Raw genomic sequence first — 23,596 nt, forward strand, 5'->3', positions numbered from 1 at the left:
GAAAAAATTCACTTTTATTCTACTTTGTCGTGCGATTTTATTCTATCATCGATGATTGAACCATTCTACTCTTATTCTCTCGTAGATGATGAGAACACGTAATAAATCTACCGACGGACAGGGATCAGAGCCCCCGGTGGCAACTATGACTAGGGGTAGAGGTAGAGGCCGAGGTTGTGCCAGAGGCCGAGGTAGAGGCAGAGGTAGAGCTCAGTCTAGAGCTCGAGCAACAGCACCTGTTGTAGAACCTCAAGTGGATTTTTGGAATGGAGGTTCCAGCTCAGACTGTACCTATTAGACCATTTCAGGTCCCGGAAGGATTCATAGCTACTCCAGTGCTTCAGGACACTCTAGTCCATTTGGTTAGCCTTATGGAGGGCGTGGCCTAGAATGGTATATTTCCAGTGGCACCAGCCGTCTCACAGGCTGTGGGAGGAGCACAAACTCCCACTACCCCACTCCGGGGAAGACAACTCCCCAGTATCAGGCTCCAGTAGCCCATCTAGTTGGGGTAGTTCAACTAGTTATTGCAGCACAGGCTGGTGATAGGCTTGCTTTGTCTTCTGAGGCTTTATTGAGGTTGGACAAGTTTACTAAGCTATTTCCAATCCATTTCAGTAGTACACCTTCTGAGGACCCACAAGAATTTCTTGACCGGTGCTATGAAGTATTGCAGAACATGGGGATAGTCGAAAGCAATGGGGTTGATTTTGCTGTGTTTCAGATGACTGGTTCTGCTAAGAGGTGGTGGAAAGATTGTGTATTTACTAGACCAGTTGGTTCGCCTACACTTACTTGGGAGCAGTTCTCACGGCTATTTCTAGAGAAGTTCCGCCCCATCACATTGAGAGAGGATTACCGCAAGCAGTTTGAGCGTCTCCAGCAGGGCAGTATGTCAGTCACTCAGTATGAGACCCGTTTTGTGGATCTATCCTGTCATGCTCTTCTTCTGCTTCCTACCGAGAAAGAGAGGGTGGGGAGGTTCATTGATGGACTCGTCCAACCTATCAAGCTACAGATGGCAAAGGAGACCGGGAGTGAGATTTCTTTTTAGACAGCTGCTAATGTTGCCAGGCGGATCGAGATGGTTCTTTCACAGGAGAGAGGGCCAGTGTCAGATAAGAGGCACTGCCATTCCGATAATTTCAGAGGCACCTCATCTAGAGGTAGGGGTTATTTATGGTAGGGGTCATCCTCCTAGGCCATTCTATTCAGCACTTCAGGCATCTCGCGGGGCTTCAGGGAGTCATGGTCCTATTATGCCTTACTCTGGACAACCGACATTTAGTGCACATCCAGGTTCTATCAATGCACCACCACTCCAGAGTCACTATGGCAGCTATCTGACCTGTTCGGGTCAGCTTCAGCTTCAGCAGCCATGACAGCAGGATGGGTGTTATGAGTGTGGGAACATTGGTCACATCAGGAGGCATTTCCCTAGGTTGTTGAGCTACAGATCTCAGCAGAATTCTCGTGCCATCATACCGGTACCGGTGTCTCCACCGCCCGCCCGACCAGCTAGGGGTAGGGGTCAGACAGCTAGAAGTGGAGGTCAGGTTGTTAGAGGTGGAGGCCAGCCAGTTAGAGGCCTTCCTAGAGATGTAGCTCCGAGTGGTGGGGCCCAACCCCGATTTTATGTTTTTCCAGCTAGACCTGAGGCTGAGTCATCCGATGTCGTGATCACAGGTATTGTTCCAGTTTTCCATAGAGATTCTTCAGTTTTATTTGATCCAGGATCTACTTACTCCTATGTGTCCTCCTACTTTGCTTCATATATGATTGTGCTTCATGATTTCCTGAGTGCTTCTGTGTGTGTGTCCACACCGGTGGGAGATTCTATCATTGTAGATCATGTCTATCATTCGTGTGTTGTTACTATTGGGAGTCTTGAGACTAGCGTGGATCTCTTACTTCTTGAGATTCATTAGACCTAGCATCTCGCCCTGGGAAGATGGTTCAATGCGAATGTGTATAGATTATCGGCAGTTGAACAAGGCTACTATCAAGAACAAGTATCCATTGCCAAGAATTGATGACTTATTAGATCACCTTTAGGGTGCCAAGGTATTTTCGAAGATTGACTTGAGGTTTGGCTATCATCAGTTGAAAATTAGGGCATCTGATGTCCCTAAGATAGCTTTTCAGACTCGGTATGGGCATTATGAATTTCTAGTGATTTCATTTGGGCTGACAAATGCCCCAACAACATTTATGGATTTGATGAAACGGGTATTCAAACCTTATCTGGATTTTTTTGTGGTTGTATTCATTGATATATCTTGATTTACTCCAGCAGTCGGGAGGAGCATGAGCAATATCTTCGAATTATGCTTCAAACTTTAAAGAATAATCAGTTATATGCCAAATTTTGAAAATGTTAATTTTGGTTAGACTCAGTTGCCTTTTTGGGGCATGTTGTATCGGCAGAAGGCATAAAAGTGGATCCTAAGAAGATTGAGGCAGTTCAGAATTGGCCTAGACCTACTTCAGCTACAAAGATCCGGAGTTTCCTGGGTTTGGCAAGTTATTATCATCGGTTTGTGGAAGGGTTTTCATCTATAGCATCTCCATTGACCAAATTGACCCAGAAGGGTGCCCCATTCAGATGGTCAGACGAGTGTGAGTTGAGCTTTCAGAAGCTCAAGACTACTTTGACTATGACGCTAGTGTTGGTATTACCTACAGGTTCAGGATCTTATACAGTGTATTGTGATGCATCTCGCATTGGGCTTGGTGCAGTATTAATGCAAGGTGGAAGAGTGATTGCATATGCATCGCGGCAATTGAAAGTTTATGAAACAAATTACCCTGTTCATGACTTAGAATTAGAAGCCATTGTTCATGCGTTGAAAATTTGGAGACATTACCTTTACGGTGTCTCGTGTGAGGTATTCACTGATCATCGTAGTTTTCAGTACCTGTTCAAACAAAAATATCTCAATTTGAGGCAGAGAAGATGGTTGGAGCTGTTGAAAGACTATGATATCACCATTTTGTATCACCCTAGAAGGGCCAATATGGTGGCCGATGCTTTGAGTAGAAATCTTATGAGTATGGGCAGCCTTGCGTATATTTCAGTTGATGAGAGGCCATTAGCTGCAGATGTTGAGACTTTGGCCAATCAGTTCGTGAGGTTAGATGTTTCAGAGTCCAATCGGATTCTAGCTTGCACAGTCGCTCGGTCTTCCTTGTATGAGTGTATCAGAGAGCGACAGTATGATGATCCCCATTTGCTTGTCCTTAAGGACACGGTGCGGCACGGTGGTGCCAATCAGGTTGCTGTGGGAGATGATGGAGTTTTATGGATGCAGGGTCGTATATGTGTTCCTAATTTGGATGGGCTTCGTGAATTAATTATTGAGGAAGCCCACAGTTCCCGATATTCTATTCATCCGGGTGCCGCCAAAATATATCAAGATTTGCGACACATTATTGGTGGAGGAGAATGAAAAAGGATATAGTTGCATATGTAGCTCGGTGTCTAAATTGCCAGCATGTCAAGTACGAGCATAAGAGACCTGGTGGTTTGCTTCAGAAGTTAGAAATTCCTGAGTGAAAGTGGGAGCGTATCACTATGGATTTTGTTGTTGGACTCCCGCGAACTCAGAGGAAGTTCGATGCAGTATGTGCCATTGTGGACAGGTTGACCAGTAGCAGTTACCTATTCTTCAGAGCGGTTAGCGGAGATTTACATCCGCGAGATTATCCGCCTTTACAGTGTCTCGTGTCTATTATTTTAGATCGAGGTACGCAGACCATCTCGCACTTCTGGAGGGCTGTACAATGTAAGTTAGGAATGCGGGTTGAGTTGAGTACAACATTTCATCCACAGACAGACGGACAGTCAGAGCGCACTATTCAGATATTGGAAGATATGCTTCGCATTTATGTTATATACTTTGGAGGTTCTTGGGATCAGTTCTTGCCACTTGCGGAGTTTGCCTATAATAATAGTTACCAGTCAAACATTCAGATGGCTCCATATGAAGCATTATATAGGAGGCGATGCCGTTCGCCAGTTGGCTGGTTTGAACCGGAAGAGGCTCGATTGATGAGTACCGATTTGGTATAGGATGCCTTGGATAAGGTCAAGATTATTCAGGATCGACTTCCACAGCTCAGTCTAGGCAAAAGAGTTATACCGACCGTAAAGTTTGTGACATTGCATTCATGGCAGGAGAAAGAGTATTTCTCGGGGTTTCACCTTTGAAAGGTGTAATGAGATTCAGAAAGAAGGGCAAGTTAAGCCCTAGGTATATCAGACCCTTTGAAATTCTTGAAAGGGTGGGTGAAGTAGCCTACTGGCTTGCACTACCACCTAGTGTATCAGCAGTTCATCCGGTGTTCCATGTGTCGATGCTGTGGAAATATCATGGTGATCTGTCCCATGTATTAGATTTTAGCTCAGTCCAATTGGACAAGGATTTGACTTATGATGAGGAGCCGGTAGCTATTCTGGCTCGGCAGGTCCGACAGTTGAGGTCTTAGAGTTATCCTTTAGTTCGGGTACAATGGAGTGGTCAGACGGTAGAAGCATCTACCTGGGAGTCCGAATCGGACATGCAAAGTAGATATCCACACCTTTTTACCAGCTCAGATATTTTTCCAATTCCGTTCGAAGACGAACGTTTGTTTTAGAGGTGGAGAATGTGATAACCCGAAAGGTCATCTTTAAATTTAATAATTATTTTGGTATTCTAAAACCTCAAATAACACCATATAGCTTTCTTCGACTTGCGTGCGATGTCCGTAATTTTTTCGAAAATATTTTATGTGAAAAATGGATTAAAATGTGAAATGGAACTTAAAAAACTCATTTGAGTTGACATCGATCAAGATTTTGCGCAAACAGACTCAGATCAGTATTGTGATGATCCGTATGGTAATTTTGGATTTAGGAGCGTGTTCGAAAAATTATTTGGAGGTCCGTAGTTAAAATTAGGCTTGAAATGGCTAAAATAAAAATTTAAGTTTGGAAGTTTGACCGGGGAGTTGACTTTTTGATATCGGGGTAGGAATCTAATTCTGGAAATTTGAATAGGTCTGTTATGTCATTTATGACTTGTGTGCAAAATTTGAGGTCAATCGGACTTGATTTGATAGGTTTCGGCATCAAATATAGAAGTTAAAAATTCTTAAGTTGCTTAAGCTTGAATTGTGATATGATTTGTGGTTTTAGCATTGTTTGATGTGATTTGAGGTTTTGAATAAGTTCGTATGATATTTTAGAACTTGTTGGTGTATTTGGTTGAGGTCCCGTGGGCCTCGGGTGAGCTTCAGATGGTTAACGGGTTGAATTTTGGACTTGCAACTTTGCTGAATATTTTTGATGCACTGTTTGGTTTCCTTCTTCGCATTCGCGAGAGAGGTCTCACATTCGCGAAGGGGAACTGGAGGCAGGCAAGTTTTGTTCTTCGCGTTCGCGAAGAAGGGACCGTGTTCGCGAAGGGTAGATGCCAGTGTTCATCGTTCGTGTTCGCGTAGAAGGGCGAGGCCAGACCGGGTAATGAGCACTAAAGCTTCGCGTTCGCGGAGGGGAGATCGCATTCGCGAAGGCCAAGCTTGGTAAGGCATCGCATTCACGAGGTTGCCTTCACGCTCGCGAAGAGTAATTTTGGGCAGCATAAATTTTTGCTTCGCGAAATCAAGGGTCCTGTCGCATTCGCAAAGAAGAAATCCCTAGACAACAGAACTTAAGTTCTGGAAATGGGATTTTGTCCCATTTTTCATTATTCACGATTTTGAGCTCGGGTAAGGCAATATTTGGGCGATTTTCAAGGAAAAATATTGGGATAAGTGTTCCTTATCCTATATTGATTATATTTCATGATTCGATTCTCATTTACATCATGAATCCGTGAATTTATGGAAGAAAAATCAGATTTTTATAAAATCTTCCAAAAATGTAAAATGAACATTTGAAGGTCAATCTGATGTCGGAATTCGATAATTTTTGTACAGTTGAACTCGTATCGAAACGGGTGTTCATATTTCGTAAGTTTTTCTGGGATTCAAGATGTGGGTCCCACTGTCGACTTTTAAAATTAATTTCGGATTTTAATCCGAAAAATTAATAAATTCATATGGAATTAATTCCTACGATTTATGTTGAGTATATTGAATTGTTTGTGACTAGATTTGAAGCTTTTGGGCACGAATTCGCGAGGCAAAGGTTTATTGGAATCTTGTAATTAGTTGCGAAGCGAGGTAAGTGTCGTAGTTAACATTCACTTGAGGGAATAGAACCCTAGAATTATTTGTTATGTGAAATTCATGTGAACGACATATAGGCGAGGTGACGAGTGTCTATACGTCGTCAAAATTAATTATTTGCATAATTGTTTTAAATTATGAATTAATTATTATATTAATTATTTCTCTCATATTCCTTGCTCAATATTACGCCTTGAATCCATGCTATAATTGCTACATACTTATTTGATTTATGTGACTTAATTACTACCTAACATTTAGCATACTAATTATTAAATTGCCTATTTCTTCCTTAATTTCCACAATTAATTGCTACTTGTCATCACTTATTTCTAAATAAATCATAATTATTGTATTCTTGTTGTCTTATAATTTCATATCAATTATTGTATTTATTGGAGTAGTTTTTTTTATAAGAATTGGTAAATTATATTATTTGAAGAGCGGGTTGCACGCCGCAACAGAATTGATTGAAATTAATATATTAGAGGAGTGGGTTACACGCCGCAATAGAATTGATTGAAATGAATATATTGGAAGAGCGGGTTGCACGCCGTAAAAGAATTTATTGAAATGAATATATTGGAGGAGCGGGTTGCACGCCGCAATAGAATTGATTGAAAATGAATATATTGTGGGATCAGGTTGCGCGCCACAACGTAATTTAATATGAATATATTGTGGGATCGGGTTGCACGCCGCAACAAAAATTGATTGAAATAATAATTGGTTATGACTACCGAGTCGGCTTCAACTGTTGAATTAAGTTACTTGTTTTATTTCTATTATTGTTCTTACTATTATTATTGCGCACAAGTTAATGTAAGTGACATGCCTTAGCCTCGTCACTACTTCGTCGATGTTAGGCTCGGCAGTTACTGGATACATGGGGTCGATTGTACTCATACTACAATCTGCACTTCTTGTGCAGATATCGGAGTTGGTTCCAGCGACGTACAATAGATTTGCTCGGATTCAGCTATTCGCAGGAGACTTGAGGTATAGCTGTATAGCGTTCGTAGTTCTGAAGTCCCCTTCCACTTTATCGTAGCTGTGTATTTCTTTCAGAAAGCTTCATTTTCATTCAGACTATTATTTGTATTATTCTAGTAGCTCGTGCACTTGTGACATCAGTACTGGGATGGTATTTAGACATCTCTATTATTACGGATTATTCACTTTATTTCAGACTTTATTTCCGTATTTGTTTCTTTGTTATTAATTAATTTAAAATTATTTTAAAATGGCTAATATTATTCTAACACTGACTTGCCTAGTAAATGAAATGTTAGGCGCCATCACGGTCTCGAAGGTAAAAAAGTTTTGGGTCGTAACAGTTCGGCACCGACTTGAGGCTTTAGAGTGAATTTGTGGACCGGAAGTGAGCTTTGGAGTGAGGTAAGTCTCTTGCCTAACCTTGTAAGAGGGAACTCATCCCCTTAGGTATATTTTGTAGTGTATTTCTTGTATGGGGAGCTACGTACGCACGAGGTGATGAGAGTTCGTGCATAGATATATTTCATGATATGTCCGGGTAGACTTAGATCCACACCATGCTTTAATTGTACTGTTGTGATTACCTTGCGTATTGATTGTATTTATTGATCATGTAATTAAGACAAACCAAAATGAAAATTAGAAATTCAGAGCCTAACAACTTTAAAAAAAGATAAAGTTAAGGGATAATAGTAATTAATTGTAACGACCCGAACATTTATTTTATTTTTTAGATCCCCATTACCTTAAATAAGACTCTCCGTATGTGCTTTTACTATTTTATAACTTGCGAGGATGATTAGTTCAGGTTTGGAAGGGTTCGGGTTGAAATCGAAACACTTAGTTCCTTAATATTAATTTAAAAGGGGTTAAGTTGGACTTGAGTCAACATTTTGAGTAAACGACTTCGGAACCGGGTTTTGACGGTCCCAATAGGTTCGTATGAAGATTTTGGACTTGGGCGTATGTTTGTATCGGGTTTCGGATGACCCGAGAGCGTTTCGACGCTTATTATTGAAAGTTGGCGCATTGAAGGTTTTTCAAGTTCTTTAAATTTGGTTTGAAGTAGGTTTTGATGTTATCGAGGTACGTTTGAAATTTTGATCTTGAGAATAGTTCCGTATGGTGATTTAAGACTTACAGGCAATATTTGGTGTCATTCCGAGTAGTCTAAGTATGATTCTGCGCATTCGTAGCAAGTTAAAAACTTGAAGTTCATAATTTGATTCAATTTGGTTTTGGGGTGCGATTCTTAATTTTGTTATTGTATTACGTATTTCGAGAGTTCGAACAAGTCCGTATTATATTTATGGACTTGTTGGTATACTTGGACGGGGTCCCGGGTGGCTCGGGTGAGTTTCGGACCGCCTGGAGCTAAGTTCCAAAAATATGGTGTGCTAGTTCTGATTTCCTTCTTCGCGATCGTGAGGGTTGTGTCGCGTTCGCGGAGAAGGAAACGGTGAGGGTCTGAGATTACTCTATGATTTTGCGACCCCTTGTCCGCGGTCGTGAAGGTCTAGGACTTGTGGCCTCCGTGTTCGCGTGAGGAGGCCGCGTTCGCGTAGGGAGATGGGCATGGGGGATGGGTGAGCTCTCTCTTCTTCGCGTTCGTGAGCTGGATCCTGTGTTCACGAAGATCAGGATCGTCAGCCTTCGTGTTCGTATGTGGTTCCTCGTTCGCGATGGCCTTCCTCCTTGGCCCTGGGCAGATTGCCTTCGCGATCGCGATGGCTTTTCCGCGATCGCAAAGAAGGCAGACCTGGGCAGTGAGGTTTATTTAATGTCAGGACTTAGGCTATTTTGGTTCATTTCTTTCATATCTTGGGCGATTTTTGAGCTCTTTCAAGGGAGGTTTTCACCTAGCACTTTGAGGTAAGTAATTCCTACCCAATATAAGTTTAATACATAGATTGTGGGTAGATTTTAACATGTAAAATTATAAAAATTTTGGGTTTAGTTGAAAAATTTAGGTTTTGATAAAAATGGGATTTAATTGCGAAAATGATTATGGAATTGAGTGAAAATTATATATTTGAGTTCGTGAGGTTATGGGTAACATTTATCTTTAAAAATTTTTAAAATCCGGACACGTGGGCTCGGTGGTGAATTTTAAGAATTTTCCAATTTGAGTTGAGTAATCACTCTAATAGTTAGATTATGAATTTTTGAGCACGTAATGATTAATTTATATTATATTTGGCTAGTTTCGGGTTGTTTGGCACCAAGTTGAGGATTTAGAGCGGATTTGTGGAGCGGAAGTGAGCTTGAGAACGAGGTAAGTTTCTTGCCTAATATTGTAAGAGAGAACTCATCCCCTTAGGTGTATCTTGTTGTGTATTACTTGTGTGGGGAGCTACGTACGCACTAGGTGACGAAGGTCCATGCATAGCTAAATTTCATTATATGTACAGGTAGTCTTAGACCCACATCATGCTTTAATTGTACAATTGTATTTATTATGTATATTAATTGTCTTGAATAAAGCTGAGACCAGGGATTTTAAAGTTGCAATTCTTGAATTTAGATTTCTTATTTTTGGAAGAATTGAAGAATACATAATAACTCTAATAAATTCATGTCCTCTCGCGTCGCAAGTACTTCCGCGAGCAAGGTAAACTTCTCTACTCTCATTGGAGCGGGTCGTTCACCTCGGCAGTATAATAGATGCATCTATGGTTCGTGTCGTTCGACCCTCAGCAGTGCACATAATATTTTGGATCGGGTCGTACGGCCACGACATAAATCGTGTGTGATAATACTCGGAGCCCGATTGCACTTGATATTATTTAATGGATTGAGAGGTTATAATTTATTTAATGACAGAAATTGATTTGGAGTTAGTAGGTGTTGGTTGGACATTTTTGAAATCTTCTATCAATTAAAGAATTATTTATTTACTGCTTGCTATTGTGTTATTATTATTATGTACATATTCCATGCTTATTTAAAATTTATGTATTTTATTTGTTGGCCCATAGAAAGTGTCGATGCCGACCCCTCGTCACTACTTCTTCGAGGTTAGACTGAATACTTACTGGGTATATGTTGTTTATGTCCTCACGCTACAATTCTGCACTAATCGTGCATGATTTGAGGTAAGTGCATCTGGCAGTCATTCCGACGCGCACCCCCGTTACCCCGAGGCATAGTGGTAAGCTGCTCTTTAAGGCCATTCTGCAGCACCCACAGTCTCTCTTTTGTATTTACTTTCTGTCTACTCTACTAGTTGCTCATACACTTGTGACACCGGGTCTTGAAAATAGGCTAGTAGACACTTGATAGATTTTGAGTATTTATTTCACCGCACTTGCTCTTTTAATTGTTTGCGCTTTACTTTATTAAATTTTTCACTTCTTATTTACTTAATAAATAAAAATCAACTACTTTGCAATTATTAAAAAGAATAAATACATGGCTATTTCACCGTTGGCTTGCCTAGCGATAATTGGGTCATGTAGGTCTTACAAGTTATGAGCAGTCCTAATAGAGTCTTGCGGATCGGTGCGGAGACGTCCGTACTTATCTTCGAGAGGCTATAGGGTGTTAGGAAACTACTATTTATTCATCTCCTATCGTGCAGTTGATGTTGTGCTAAGTATCTTTCTCTTATTCTCTCAGAGATGGTGAGAATGCGTGCAGAAGATGTACACAACCATGGAGGAGCTGTTCCCCCTGTTGCTAGAGGCTGAGGGAGGGCTCCAGCTCGTGGCAGAGGATGAGGGCGTCCTAGAGTTGCTCCAGTTGTTCCACCAGTGGATCTAGTGGAGGATCCTGTCATTGAGGAGCAGGGCGAGGTGCCTGCAGCGGGGCCAACCCTAGTGGATTTCATGTTCGCGCCACGATTCCAGGAGGTCATGGGCTGTATGCTACGGTTCATGGATTCTATGACTCAGGCTGGTTTATTTCCAGCAGACCCAGCCACATCTCAGGAGGAAGGGGGAGCATAGAACCCTACCGCTCAGGCTCCGGGACATGTGGCTGCCATATATGAGACCCCGGGCACACTACTCGTGGGCGAAGCTCAGCCAGTCACAACAGTAGTACCTGAGCCCAGACTAGCTGCTGCCGGCAAGTTGCAGAAGCTATTGGATAGATGGACCAGGCTACATCCTCCTGTGTTTGGAGGTGAGTGACATGAGGACCCCTAAGACTTTATTAATCGTTGCAGGGACAGGCTGTACAACATAAGGATATTGGAGTCCCACAGGGTGGGCTTTACCACCTTTCAGCTAGAGGGCAGGGCCCGTAGATGGTGGCGGTCCTATCTTCTTGGCAGGCCAGCAGGTTCTCCTCCCTTGACTTGGGACCAGTTCACACGTATCTTTCTGGATAAATATATTCCACCCTCTCAGAGGGAAGAGTTGCGATTTCAGTTCGAGTAGCATCAGCAGGGTCAAATGTCAGTGACCGACTCTGAGGCGAGATTCTCTGAGTTGTCTCGCCATGCACTTATGATACTCCCCACCAATGCAGAGAGAGTGCGGAGGTTTGTGGTAGGCTTGCACTATGGTCTCAAGGCCACTATGGCCGGAGAGGTTGAGATGGGGACCTTTTACGAGCTAGTTGTGGAGATAGCTCGGAGGATCGAGGGTGTTCATCTGCAGAGCCGATAGAAGATGCTGCAGGACAAGCAATTTCGTTATTCTGGAGGGTTCAGTGGTGCTCCGTTTGGGGGCAGAGGTTAGTTTATGATGGGTCAGTCTAGTAGGCCCACATATCCAACACCGCCGCATTCTCGGGGTGCTCCAGTGTGGCCCTATTTTAGCGCCATTCTAGAGAGCTCCTACTGCCCACCAGCTATTCAGGGTTCCTTCAGTGGGTATTCAGGCTATTAGGGTCAGACTTCAGGTCAGCAGTCCACCGTTCTGAGGGGTTGTTACGAGAGCGAGGATCTGGGCTGCATGAAGAAGTTTTGTCCCACACTTCGGGGCAAGGCAGTATAGCAGGGTCATCAGCCTATGATTACTGCACCAGCTGCCGCACCAGCTGTCCGGCCGCCCAGAGGCGGAGGGCAGGTGAGTAGGGGCTGCCCTAGAGGTGGATGCCGGTCAGTTAGCGCTCCATCTAGGTTCTATGTTTCTCTAGCCAGACCAGATGCAGTAGCCTCAGATGTCATGATCACAAGTATTATTTCTGTCTGCGGTAGGGATGCTTCGGTACTATTTGATCCAGGGTCTACATATTCATATGTTTCATCTCTGTTTGCTCATTTTCTGTGTGTTCCTCGGGAGTCCTTGGGTACTCCTGTATATGTGTCCACGCCAGTGAGCAATTATGTTATTGTGGATCGGATTTATCGGTCCTGTATCGTGACTTTCTGTGGTTATGAGACTAGAGCGGATCTTATGTTGCTTGATATGACCGACTTTGAGGTCATTGATGGTAGGCTATAATCTCATGTTTTAGATGATTATTACACTCTAATTAACTGCACGTTACTTGTGTTGAGCTTTAATGGGTAGTATTTTGCAATTATTGCATATTTTATGCCTTGTAGTAATGATTCCGAGTTATGTAGATGTTGTGGAGCTAAATCAAATAATTAGAGCTTTGAAGTCTGAGTAAAAGCCCAAGGGATTAAGCCGGGAATGTGTTTGGGGTCGAGGATCACTCCTGGAAGTCAAAAATCAAGGAAGAAGAACCACTATGAGGAAATGCACTAATGCGACATACCATGCATAGCACCGTGAGATGCATCAGTACAAATATGCGTCAGAATTTTGAGAAGTTCAGAGACTTGTAATTTTTGGGTCTGATAGAAAAATACACTAATGCTAGGCATAGTGCGTGGCATTGTGCATAGCATTAGTACAAAATTTTGTCAGACAAGCTGAGTTCAGAAAGTTTACAACCGAGAAAATTGCACTAATGCTACGCATCCTGCGTAGCATAGTGCGACGCATGAAAAGTAATAAGTTAGCAAGTTTTCGTATTTATGTTAGGAAAGGGAGGTTTCGTTTGGGCCCGACCCTACTTGGTATAAATACATGAAAAAACGTTATGTTCTGAACTTTTGACATACTTTTGACCTAAGGAAGCTAAGGAGAAGTTGGAAGAACACAAGCACAAGGATTTCATCATCTTTCTCATTCGAGACCCGAGTTTGGATCGAATCTATGTTTTCCTATACTTTAATTATATTTGTGATGAATTTCTCCATGATTATGGAGTAGTTCCTTTTAAGATTTGATGGATTTTGTGTTGATGATTGTTTGTGGATTATAACTCTAATTTTATGTATTGAATCATTTTTGGATGAATTAATTGTTGCATCTATATTCAGTTGTTCATGTAATCGAGAGAGGCATAACTTGCATTACATTGTTGGTTGTTTTCATAGATTCTTATAAGTAATCAAAAGAGGCTAGTTAAATCATTGATTAAACCTAGTTAGAAGAATAATCGAAAGAGGTTTTCCTAAAGACCAATCCACTACGCATTCTTGCATATCTTCACAAAGCTTAAATTGGTTCATCTCGTGAGGTTGAGACTTAATCGAGAGAGGAGTTTCTACTAAACGCCTGAACTAATAATTGAGTGAATTCGAGAGACTCACTTGAACATTAGAAGTGAATTATCTAGAGTTAGATTCCGAACAATTATCTTGAACCTATCCTATCAAAACCCTATTTTCTCCCACTGATAACTTTCTTTGCTTATTCCTTGTTTCAATTGTCATTAGTCAATATATTTAGGCTCTTAGTTAATGTTAGTTAGAAATCATATAAATCTCAATTGTTGATCATCTTGGATAGAAATCAAGCTAGAAACTACGAGAATACTGTTTAAATCCAATCCCCATGGATACGATATTATACTATACTATATTTGATTAGCGAGCATAAGTTAAGTGTGTGTTTCCAGCTAGTCAAATTTTGGCGCTGTTGCTGGGGATATGCAATCAATAGTATTTGAAATAGTATTTAGTGCTAATTCAGGAATTTATTTTATTTTATTTTATTAGTTCCTTTTTACATTTGGTGTTGTTGGCTGTGCGCAGGTTACAGGTTTAGATTGGTGCATGACTCGAGCTTCTGCGAAAGAAGTGCTACCATACGAGCCTGAGATAGTAAAACAACTGCGACAACTGAGGAAGAAAAGAGATCTCATCGAGATATTAGAAATTAAAAGGTTGGGCAATCCTCAACCAAAGAACTTATGGATGGAAATGGTGATGATAATGTAGATTTGGATGCGAGGGAGGTAGCACAACAACGAGAAAAAGGTGCACGGGATTCTGAGGAAGCAGCTATTAGAGATGCACAGATTATCTATGAAGAAGAGAGGGCTAGGAGAATTGCTCAAAATCAACCCTTGGCTTCAGGATCATTTGGAAATATAGCTCCAGGGCCTGGGAGATCATTGGGAGATTATGACAGACCGGTCTACAATCAAGGCTTATCAAGTGTTAGACCACCTCCAATTGCAGCTAACAATTTTGAGTTGAAGCAAGGGTTGCTTCAAACCATTTAGAATTGCTGTGTTTTCAGAGGAAAGATAAATGAAAATCCAAAGACACATCTGATGGATTTTGAGGAGATTATGAACACCTTTCAATATAACGGGGTGTCACAAGATGTAGTGTACTTAAGGACATTCCCCTTTTCACTCAAAGATGATGCAAAGCAGTGGCTTCGAAGCTTGCCCACGGGATCGATTAGAACATGGGATGAGATGACCAGAAAAGTTTTTGATAAATATTTCTCCTCAGCTAAGACGGGCAAGTTTAGAAGAGAAATCCATAACTTTTGCTAAAAAGAGATTGAAACTATTTTTGAAGCATGGAAGAGGTTTAAGGAGATTGTTAGAAACTGTCAACATAGTGGAATTGAACTCTGGATGCAACTCCAGGACTTCTGGGATGGATTGACACCGGCCTCGCGTAGAACATTGAGCAATGCAATTGGAGGCCCTTTAATGAAGAAGACTCCAGAGGAGATTATTACAAGTCTTGATGAGTTATCTGAAGATACCAATCAGTGGCCCTCTGAGAGTGCTGAAAGAAGAAGATCAACTGGTGTTCACTAAGTTGATGCTACTACATCTGTGCAGTCACAACTTGATGCTATGGCTAAAGAAATACGGAAGTTGACCTTAGCCACAATACAAAATGAGCCTCACGCAACTTGTGATATATGTGGAAAAGGACACCCTACTCATGAGTGTCAAGCCTCACCGGAGGAAGTAAATGATATGAGAAATTATAATTTTAATGCAATGGGTCAGAAACACCCCGTTTTTTCATGAAGTTCACATGGGGGAACCGCTAATGCATGGAAACAAAACAACCCAGGTTTCAAGGACAAGGAGATCATGGTTTTATGAAACAGTCGAAGAAGCAGTTCCAGCCTCAACAACCCAATCAGCCTGGTCTAAAAGATATCATGAAGGCCTTCATTGTGAAAACTGATGAAAGATTTGAAGTACAAGGGGAAGCAGTTCAAAATTTAGAGAAGCAAGTGGGACAGATTGCAACAATATTATCTGAGAGTGTTCCAGGCACTCTCCCTATTGATACTGAAAGAAATCCCAAAGAAATAGTGAACATTGTAACCTTGAGAAGTGGGCAAGTGTTGAAAGATCGCACCCCTATCCAAAAAGATGTGAAATTTGTAAAAGAAAGTGGGGAGCAGCTGAAAAGTGATGACGACAAGAAGAAGAAAGGCCCAATGAAAGCTGATAAAAAGAAGAAGGGAGCAAAATCGAGAAGGGAGGAACATGAGGAGAGCAAGCATAGGTCTGCGCTACCTTTCCTTCAAAAGCTATGTAGAGAAAAGTTGGACAAGCAGTTTGAGAGATTTCTAGATATGCTGAAACAAGTTCGTGTAAACTTACCATTCATAGAAGTGCTCTCACAAATGCCTTCTTATGCTAAATTATTGAAAGAGATCCTTACAAATAAGAGGGAAGTAGAGGATACCTCAGTGGTCAAGCTCACAAAGCATTACAACGCGATATTGCAAAAATAAACTTCCACAAAAGTGTGGAGATCCAGGGAGTTTTACTATTCCTTACTCTTTAGGAACTATTAATTTTGATAAGTCCTTATGTGATTCTGGTGCCTCAATTAATTTAATGCCTCTATCTATTCATAGGAAACTAGAGAAGAAGATTGGAGAGATAAGGTCTGCACCAATATCGTTGCAGCTGGTAGAACAAACGACTTTAATACCCGAGGGGATAGTGAAAGATGTGTTAGTTCGGGTGGATAAGTTCGTATTTACCTCTGGATTTTATAGTGGTGAATATGGAGTAAAACAAGGAGGACCCCTCATCCTAGGAAGACCATTCTTAGCGATGGGCAGAGAAATATTAGATATACATGAGAGAAAATGCATGCTTATAGTGGGTGAGGAGACTGTGATTTTCTAGATGGATATAGAAAAGGGGTGCAAAAAGGAAAACCAGCTGCAAGTGTTGAGTGTAAAGTGAAGGCTCGAAAGAGAAGGCTGTAGTGAGCGAGAAAAATAAGTGTTGTGTACCCCAAAAAGGTTGAGAAAAAGCTATTTGTATGGATGTGTGCATAAGTTCGGGCGCGAGGAATGGAGCCCGACTTCGACTCAGATCCCTACTAGATATTCAGGAAAGTTTCCTTTACCTTATTCTTTTTAATTGTGTGTCATGGGGACATGCAACAACTTAAAAGTATGGGGTGGAGGATATTTGTATGTATGTATGTATGTATGTTAGGTTTTTGTTTGAAGAGTAGAGAATTTGTTTTGATTTTTCCCGACGATGGATATCATCGACAGGTTTCTTGAGGGATTAAAGTCGAAAGAAAAAAGACAAAAAAAATTTCGTTTGAAAGTAGTGTAATAATTCCCCCTCGGTTTTTCTTTGTGCCGCGGTTCTTTTTCAAGGGTTTTGTTTAAACTGGGTGTAGTTAGTTTTTAATTTTGTTAAGAGTAGGAAACCTTGTGCTATGATTTGAATTGATGGAAATATCTCTTGACTTTATTATGCCTTGAGAATAATAAGTGATTTAGTTGTGATGCTTTTGCTCAGTTTTTTACTCTTGTATAAGTACCTTAAATTGTATGATCTTAACTTTGCTTAACTGATTTGACTAGAGTGTCTTGATAGTCCAATCCTGAGTGAGTTATGTGTGATGTGTGTGTGAGGTTTTGTGTATTCTGTGCATTGCATTTGATGTCTAGAACTTGCCCCATGTGTTTGCAAAGCGAAATAATAGTTTTACTCAGTCTTGGAAGTGATATATGCATTTCGTTGTTGAGCCAGATATATGCTATTACCCACCTAATTGTTATGTATCATAGTTAACCCTTTTGAGCCTGTAATCCTATTTCTTTGGCAACCACATTACAAGCCTTACCCATTTGTTTGAATTGACCACCTATTTGAACATTGTACCTCTCGTGAGCACTTAAATTTGTTATGAACTCTGTAAAAGTTAAAGTATGGGGTGTTGGTTTGGCTTTTGAGTGGAACTATTGAAATAAAGAGAAGGTTGTACTATTTTGAAAAAGTAAGAGCCACTTGAATTGAATAAGAAAAAAAGAAGAAGTGTATGATTGTGAAAAAATAAGAGTTTCTGATTGTTCTTAAATTTCATTGTATGTGGAACTACTCTCTATTGTTGTGTGAGGGCACTTGATTCATGAAGGAAATGTAATGTCATTGACCTCTGTGTTAGAGTAAGTGAGTGGGTTGTAAAAAATGTGTGGTGCTTTTGAGTCAAATCTTGAGGCAAGGGTGTTACGTTAGGGTGCTTAGTCTGTTCTAAATATTCTTGGTGTGATGAGTTAGGAGAGTTGTTTAAAATGGTCGTGTCTATATGAAGTGTAGTTTGATTGCTCGAGGACGAGCAATGGTTTAAATGTGGGGTGTTGATGGTAGGCTATAGTTTCGTGTTTTAGTCGCTTATTGCACTCTAATTCACTGCACTTTACCTGTTTTGAGATTTAATTGGTAGTATTTTGCACTTTTGCATATTTTATGCCTTGTAGGGATGATTCCGAGTTATGTATATGTTGTGGAGCTAAATCAAATATTTGGAGCTTTGAAGTCTGAGTAAAAGCCCAAGGGATTAAGCCAGGATCGTGTTTGGGGGTCGAGGATCACTCATGGACGTCAAAAATCAAGGAAGAAGCAATACTCGTAGGAAATGCACTAATGCAACGCACCATGCGTAGCACTGTGCGACACATCAGCGCAAATGTGCGTTAAAAATTTGAGAAGTTCAGAGAATTGTAATGTTTGGGTCTGACAGAAAAATACACTAATGCTAGGCATAGTGTGTGGCATTGTACGTAGCATTAGTACAAAATTTGTGAGACAAGCTGAGTTCAGAAAGTTTACAAACAAGAAAATTTCACTAATGCTACGCACCCTGAGTAGCATAATGCGACGCATGAAAAGTAATAAATTTGCAAGTTTTCCTGTTTCGGCTGGGAAAGGGAGGTTTCGTCTGGGACCGACCCTACTTGGTATAAATACATGGAAAAATATTATTTTCTGGACTTTTGACATACTTTTGACCTAAGGAAGCTAAGGAGGAGTTCGAAGAACATAAGCACAAGGATGTCATCATCTTCCTCATTCAAGACCCAAGTTTGGATCGAATCTATGTTTTCCTATACTTTAATTATATTTGTGATGAATTTCTCCATGATTATGGAGTAGTTCTTTTTAGGGTTTGATGGATTTGGTGTATTGATGATTGTTTGTGGATTATAACTCTAGTTTTATGTATTGCATCATTTTTGGATGAATTAATTGTTGCATCTATATTCACTTGTTCATGTAATCGAGAGAGGCATAACTTGTAATATCTTTGCATTACATTGTTGGTTGAGTTCATAGATTCTTCTAAGTAATCGAAAGAGGCTAGTTGAATCATTGATTAAACCTAGTTAGGAGAATAATCGAAAGAGGTTTTCCTAAAGACCAATCCACTACACATTCTTGCATATCTTCACAAAGCTTAAATTGGTTCATCTCGTGAGGCTGAAACTTAATCGAGAGAGGAGTTTCTACTAAATACCTGAACTAATAATTGAATGAATTCGAGAGACTCACTTGAACATTAGAAGTGAATTATCTAGAGTTAGATCCCGAACAATTATCTTGCACCTATCCTATCAGAACCCTATTTTCTCCCACTGATAACTTTCTTTGCTTATTCCTTGTTTCAATTGTCATTAGTCAATACATTTAGACTCTTAGTTAATTTTAGTTAGAAATCATATAAATCTCAATTGTTGATCATCTTGGATATTAATAAAGCTAGAAACTATGAGAATACTATTTAAATCCAATCCATGTGGATACAATATTATGCTATACTATATTTGATTAGCGAGCATAATTTAAGTATGTGTTTCGAGCTCGTCAGTCATCCTGGGCATGGATTGGTTGTCTCCATATCATGCCATCGTTGATTGCCATGCCAAGACGGTTACCTTGGCGATGCCAGAGTTACCTATATTGGAGTGGATGGGTTCGTCTCTCAGTGCATCTAGTCAGGTTATCTGTTTTCTAAAGGCTCGACACATAGTCGAGAAGGGTTGTTTGGCTAATCTAGCTAATGTTGGTGATACTACTACAGAGAATCCGGTGATTGATTCAGTGCCCGTGGTCTGGGAGTTCTTCGATGTGCTTCCTTCTGATCTACCAGGCATGCCACCAAATCGTGATATCAATTTTTGTGTTGATTTTGCTCCAGGTACCCAGCCTATCTCTATCCCATCGTACTGTATGGCTCTGAAAAAGTTGAAGGAGTTGGAAGATCATCTTGAGGAGTTGCTAGCAAAGGGGTTCGTCAGACCGAGTGTGTCGCCTTGGGGTGCAACCGGTGTTATTCGTGAAGAAGAAAGATGGGACTATGCGGATGTGAATTGATTACCGCCAGTTGAACAAAGTGACCATTACGAACAAGTACCCATTGCCGCATATTGATGATTTGTTTGACTAGTTTCAAGGTGCCAGGATGTTCTCTAAGATCGACTTGAGATTAGGGTATCATCAATTGAAGATTCGGGATTCGTATGTTCCGAAGACAGCTTTCCGCACTAGATATGGCCACTATGAGTTCCTAGTGATGTCCTTTGGGTTGACTAACGCTCCGACGTCATTTATCGATTGATGAACCGGGTGTTTAGGACATATATTGACTCATTTGTCATTCTCTTCATTGATGACATATTGATCTACTAATGTAGCATGGAGGAGCACGAGCAACATTTGAGAGTGGTGCTTCAGACCTTGCGGGAACATAAGCTATATGCTAAGTTCTCAAAGTGTGAGTTCTGATTAGATTCTATGGCATTCTTGGGGCATGTTGAGGGTATTAATGTAGATCCCAGAAAGATCGAGGTAGTTCAGAGTTGGCCTCGTCTTACCACAGTGACCGAGATCAGGAGCTTCTTGGGTTTAGCAGGTTATTATCGTCGATTTGTGGAGGGTTTCTCATCTATTGTAGCACCTTTAACTAGATTGACCCAGAAGGGTGCTCCGTTCCGATGGTCCGATGATTGCGAGGCGAGCTTTCAGAAGCTCAAGACCGCATTTACTTCAGCATCGATATTAGTATTGCCTTCCATTTCAGGGATGCATACTGTGTATTGCGTCGCTTCACGCATTGGTTTGGGTTGTGTATTGATGCAGGAGGGGCGAGTGATTGTATATGCTTCATGTCAGCTGAAGCCCTACGAGATGAATTATCCCGTACACGATTTGGAGTTGGCCGCGATAGTTCATGCTCTCAAGATATGGAGGCATTACCTTTATGGGGTGTCCTATGAGGTTTACACCGATCATCGCAGCTTTCAGCATTTGTTCAAGCAAAGGGATCTAAAATTTAGGCATCGCAGGTGGCTTGAGTTACTAAAAGATTATGATATTACCATCCTTTATCATCCGGGCAAGGCGAATGTGGTTACGGATGCCTTGAGTAGAAAGGCGAAGAGTATAGATAGTTTGGCATTCATTTCAGTAGAGGAGAGGCCATTAGTTTTAGACATTCCGTCCTTGGCTAACAAACTTGTGAGGTTGGATATTTCAGAGCCTAGCCGAGTTCTTGCATACGTCGTAGCTCAGTCTTCATTATTCGAGCAGATCAAGGCTCGTCAGTACGACGATCTGCACTTGTTGGTTCTCAGAGAGACGGTACTACAGGGTGGTTCCAAGGAGGTTGTTATCAGTGAGGATGGTGTTCGGCGATGTGTTCCTAATGTTGATGGCTTGAAGGAGACAATTATAGAGGAGGCACACAGTTCTCGGTATTCTATTTATCCAGGTGCTACGAAGAAGTATCACGACGTGAGGCAGCATTATTGGTGTCAACGGATGAATAAGGACATAGTTGAGTATGTAGCGAGGTGCATAAATTGCCAGCAGGTTAAGTATGAGCACAAGAGGCCAGGTGTCCTACTTCAGCAGATGGTTATACCTGAGTGGAAATGGGAGAGCATCACTATGGACTTCGTAGTTGGGTTACCACGGACCTTGAGGAAGTTTGATGTAGTTTGGGTCATTGTCGACAGGTTGACCAAGTCGGCGCACTTCATTCTGGTTTTGACTACGTATTCTTCAGAGAGATTGGCCCAGATCTACATTTAGGAGATTGTTCGGTTGCATGGTGTAACGACCTGGCCGGTCGTTTTGAGTACATTAGCCCCGATCTCCTATTTACTACTTCTCCCATATCTATTTCTGCTATTGTGACTTGCCGGGAGGTTTCATTTTGGTTTTTGAAGTGTTTTGGGACACTTAGTCCCTAAATAGAGGTTTAAATCTTAGGATTTTGACCGTAGTCGAAAGTGTGAGAAGACAACTCCGGAATGGAGTTCTGTTGGATTTGTTAGCTCCGTTGGGTGATTTTGGACTTAGGAGCGTGTTCGGCTTGTGAATTTGAGGTCTATAGCTAATTTAGGCTTGAAATAGCGAAAGTCGAATTTTTGGAAAGTTTGACCGGAGGGTTGACTTTTTGATATCGGGGCCGGATTCTGATTCCGAAAGTTGGAGTAGGTCTGTAATATGGAATATGACTTGTGTGCAAAATTTGAGGTCAATCGGACGTGGTCAGGTAGGTTTCGGCGTCATTTGTGGAATTTGAAAGTTTAAAAGTTCTTTAGGCTTGAATCCGGGTGTAATTGGTGTTTTGATGTTGTTTTGAGTGATTTGAAGGCTCGAATAAGTTCGTATGATGTTTTGGGATGTGTTGGTATGTTTGGTTGATGTCCCGTGGGCCTCGGGTGAGTTTCGGGTGGTTAACGGATCATTTTTGGACTTGGCTTGATAGTTGAAGTCTCGTTGCAGCAGGTTCTGGTTTCCTTGTACGTGATCGTAGGGATTCATTCGCGATCGTGTAAGCTTATTCGGGGCAGAGGTGAGTTTGTTCTATGTGATCACATAGTTAGGAATGCGATCGCGTATGGGTGCGAAGTTGTGCTTCGCGAATACGTGGCTAAGGTCGCATTCGCGTAGAAGGATTTGAGCAGGAGGGGAGGCATGGCCCATTCTCTTCGCGATCGCGTGAGGCAGGATGCAATCGCGTCGGTATGAGAGGCAGTGATCCGCGATCGCATAGGTTATTCCACGATTACGTAGGGTAAAAATGTGGGGCAGCATAGTTGTGCTTCGCGATCGCGATGAAGGATATCTGGGCAGGCAGTATTAATTTCAAAAACGAGGGTTTGAACTCATTTTTGCATATTTTGAGCTAGAGAACACGGAATTGGGCGATTCTTGAAGGGATTTTTGTGGAGTTGATTGGGGTAAGTGATTCTTACTTGGTTTTGGTTCAATCCCATGATTTCATCTTTAATTTTATCATCTAGTTGTTGACGTGGGGTGAGAAATTTGGGAAAAAGAGAAAGAACTCTTGAGTTGGAATTTTGCGGTTTTGAATGGGATTTTATTATCGGATTTGAGTAAATTTGGTATGGTTAGACTCGTGAGTGAATGGGATTTCGGGTTGTGTGACTTTTGTCAAATTTCGAGACGTGGGCCAGGGAGCCGGATTCGAGCCAATTTCAGAATTTTTGCTATAATTTAGTACTTTTCTTGTGGAATTGATCCCTTTAGCCTATATTGATTGTATTGTTCTACTTGTGGCTAGATTCAGGACATTTGGAGACCGATTTGAGAGGAAAAGACATTTCAGAGTAGAGATTGGCTCGGTTTAAGGTAAGTAACAGTCTTAAATCTGGTTTTGAGGGTATGAAACCCCGAGAATTGCATAATGTGAATATTTTGGGGTGGCGCACATGCTAGGTGACGGGTGTGCGAGTGTGCACCGTGAGGGATCATTACTTGGTCTGTCCCGTGAGACTGTAAAGTCGAATAGCCATTGTTATTACTTGTTTTCCTTGTCTTTGAGCAATTGACTGCCTTTCATGTTAGAAACCATGCTTAGGCCATATGA

The 23,596-nt window shown here is 41.3% G+C and overlaps 1 non-coding gene across 1 annotated transcript; it reads right to left on the reverse strand.

The window, feature by feature from the left end:
* Window positions 1–14,931: 14,931 nt before the first annotated feature.
* Window positions 14,932–15,038, reverse strand: LOC117279000 (small nucleolar RNA R71). The gene has a single exon (XR_004509390.1). It is a non-coding gene; the product is annotated as a small nucleolar RNA R71 (small nucleolar RNA).
* Window positions 15,039–23,596: the final 8,558 nt, after the last annotated feature.

Source organism: Nicotiana tomentosiformis, chromosome 9, assembly GCF_000390325.3.
Source record: "Nicotiana tomentosiformis chromosome 9, ASM39032v3, whole genome shotgun sequence".
NCBI lineage: Eukaryota > Viridiplantae > Streptophyta > Magnoliopsida > Solanales > Solanaceae > Nicotiana > Nicotiana tomentosiformis.